Genomic DNA, 3609 nt, shown 5'->3' on the forward strand with positions numbered 1-3609 from the left:
GGTCACATACTCCGGTAAGCCTACTTCAGCTAATCCGATACTAAGATGAATGCCCACGCACTGGGAGTGGAGAGATGGCGGGAGTAGCGTGTACCCTCGTGGCTGTAATGTGGCCGGATTTGAGGTGTGTTGTGCTCTCGGGTGGCGTGGAGACGGCTTAGTATAGGAGGATATGGTAGCAAGGTTGATATATGCAAGATTAAGTTCTACATATGTCGTGTGATAAGGAATCCCCAGCTAGGACTTGAATCATTTCGAATTGCCGGTGCTCCGCGGATATGGAGACTCGATTCATTACAGAAGCAATGCAGGACTGATGAATTACTAAAATATGAGAAAAGAATGGAATGAGAAGGAATGGAATATGGGAAATGTACATTTAGTTTGAGATAATGAACTAAAAGGACTTAGGGGTAAAACTTGAAAATAGGATAAGAATAGTAAGCTTTTGGCAAAGTACTTTGAATTTTGCTACATCCTTACCTTGTCCCAAACCCTGCATCTCTAAAAGTCTTACACCCCTTTACGTCGGGTTAGTCTTGTTGAGTACTTTTGTACTCAGGGTTTGTTAACCCTTGTTGCAGGTGAGTCGCATGCGCAGGCTTGTTTTGGTCCCTGCTGCATGTCTGTGTTTGAAGTTAATGACGATGAGGAGTGATGAATGGCCTTTGGACAAGGCACTAGTTTGTATGATAAATAAAGTTAATGTAATATTATCCTGCTACTATGGTTGTATGACACTTATGGTATTGTAAGTTTGAAAACAACTGGTTTGTAACTATGTTATCTTAAGACTTCCGCTATCTTTTACTCTGGTGTATATATTTGAATAAACTATTGTAATCTGCAATGACTGTGATTGGGATCCTGTTTGAAAAGAGAATCGTGGATGATTCGGGTTTCCCGAGGACACCCGATAGACCTATTGAGTTGTTGGGAACTCGTGAACGCTATCCGAGGTCTGTCAAGACAACGATAGGTGCACGTGGGCCTGATTTCTTAGGAGGTTCTGCCACAGTACCCTAGTATTGGTTCCCGATAATGATCTTATCATAAGTATACATATTTGTCAATGTCTCTAGCCACCCCATTGCTCCTCCCTGTGGAAAATATAAATAACGATACCTGGTATACTCTCGAGTGAAATGCTACAATGGTATATTATCTGTGCCCTTGCGAATATTTAGTATATATAAATTTACAGGTGTTCTCAATAATTACCAACAACATATTTCTGGCATCATTGTTAGGGATGAAAACTTAGTAAAGAGTGATGCTAAGAAATGCCAACAAGCATTTTCTGGTGCCGTTGCTGGGGAGGGGCACAAGGCTAAGTGAATTGATCAAATAAATACTTGTAGATGAGATCATAACTTTATACCTCTACTTTAGCAGGCTTACCCTTGTTTGTCTTTGTTCATATCTTATATAGGGTATTGTAGGATTGGTTGTGATTCACCGACAATCTTTTCACAATCAAACCAATCAAAAGGAGGCTCAACACTAGTTCTAGAAGCTATGGCTAAAAAGACTCTGCGCGAATTCTCTGCTCCAAGCACTGAGAACATCCGCACTGGACCAACACTCAAGACCAACAACCTTGAGTTTGAACTCAAGCTAAGCCTCATCAACATGGTGCAAGCTACTCCATTTAGTGGAAAGGCACATGAAGATGCTAGTGCTCATCAAGGACGATGCTCAAGACATCATACTACTCCGCCTCTTTCCATTCTTGTTAGTGGGAAGGGCGAAGCAGTGGTTCTACACCAACAAAGATAACATCAACACATGGGGAAAATGTTCGGAGGCCTTTCTAGCAAAGTTTTCCCTACAGGCAAGACCAATGCCTTAAGAGGAAAGATTTCCAACTTCCAATAGCAGAAAGGAGAAACCATTCTAGAGGTATCGGAACATTTTCAAGAATACATTTCAGATTGTCCTCATCATGGGATGGATGATTGGTTGCTCATGCAAAGCTTTTACCATGGATTAACTCAGGAGGCTCATGAACAACTAGATGGTACTGCTAGAGGATCATTTATGTCACTCATCCTTGAAAAAGCTAAAACTCTCATGGAGAAGATAGCCTCTAATCAAGGCTGGTCTCAATGGAATATTCAATCATGCAATAAGAGTGAAGAAGTACCAATAGAGGTAATTCAAAAGTTATATATCAATATCCCTCTGCTAGATGTCATACAGGTACCCACCTATGTGAAGTACCTAATAGACATTTGGAACAACAAGAGACCGCTGCCCACCACTGAGGTAATCAAGTTAACGGAGGAGTATAGTACGGCCATCCTGAACACATCACCTGTCAAGAAGGATCCAGGATGTTCCACTATTGATTGTTCGATCAGAAACCAGAATTTTGAGCATGCACTATGCAATCTTGGAGCAAGTGTCAATGTCATGTGCAAGAAGATTTTTGGCAAGCTCAACTATTCAACGCTCCCGCCAACATCGATGTTCCTTCAATAGGCCAACCAATCGATCCGCTACCCTATAGGAATCGCCGAGAATATTACGGTAAGAATAAAAAACTTCTTTGTTCCAGTGGATTTTGTGGCGCTTGATATGCAGGAGGACATGAAGACACCCCTCATTCTTGGGAGGCCCTTTCTAAGCACTATAAATACACACATTGATGTCGGAGTTAGAGAAATTAAATTCCATATAAATGGCAAGGAAGAGTGATTCGCCTTTAAGCCAAGACCGAAACAATGCTCTAATTTGGAGTGGCATGAGAAGCAAATCCAACCATCAGGGTCTCCATATCTGACACTGACTGATGCACCTGAGGAATAAACATGATTGGAGAAGTCTGGTTCGGCGGATTTAAAATCCCGAACCCTCACCGGGAGGTAAAAATCGGTAGCTATCCATATTTAATTTTTACATTGCATTAATCATTTTATCTTAGCATGTTTTCTTTGCAACATCTATATTAGAAAATAAAAATTCTCATCATGGCATTATATAAATCCAAGCCCCTTGTAAATAATTTTTACGGAGTGTAAAAAGCCCGTAAGAAATATTTACCGTGGAGGCGTAAAATTTTTAAAAAACCATCTATTTATCTTATATTTCATAGTATCATAAAATATTTTTGCATTGCATATATATACGTGTGTATACGATAAAAATACATACAACTGGGACCCGCAGAAAACATGGAGGACCCGCTTGACCCATCACCTCCATTTCCACCTCCATCTCCACTCAGGTCATTTCTCCATCGAATTTCCACCAACAGCTCGCCATTCTTGCTTAAGTGTGAAGCAAAGAAATATCTAGAGGAAGGGGAGGCCATTTGGCCACTACGTGGGGTTGGCTGGCCCCACCACTTGGCCGGTCGGCCTGCTGCTGCGCCGCCTATAAATGGCAATCCTCCTGCTTGCTCACGACATCACACACACTCACAATCCAGCATCCAAGTTTGAAATTCTAAACCCCAAAGTTCATAGTTTGAAAATTCACTTAGTAGAATGTGGCAGAACCGCCCGAAATAACACGTTTTTAGAGGCGCTCGTCTAGACACTGAACACCCTAAAAGTAAGCTATATCGGACAGTTCTGTCGAGCATATCCCATGGGAGAACTCGAA

At 41.5% G+C, this 3609-nt stretch overlaps 1 non-coding gene across 1 annotated transcript; it reads right to left on the reverse strand.

Moving 5' to 3' along the window:
- Window positions 1–1845: 1845 nt before the first annotated feature.
- On the reverse strand, window positions 1846–1952 carry LOC136511373 (small nucleolar RNA R71). Its single transcript, XR_010772688.1, has one exon. It is a non-coding gene; the product is annotated as a small nucleolar RNA R71 (small nucleolar RNA).
- Between the last annotated feature and the right edge of the window lie 1657 nt (window positions 1953–3609).

The sequence above is a fragment of the Miscanthus floridulus genome, chromosome 1 (assembly GCF_019320115.1).
Source record: "Miscanthus floridulus cultivar M001 chromosome 1, ASM1932011v1, whole genome shotgun sequence".
Lineage (NCBI taxonomy): Eukaryota > Viridiplantae > Streptophyta > Magnoliopsida > Poales > Poaceae > Miscanthus > Miscanthus floridulus.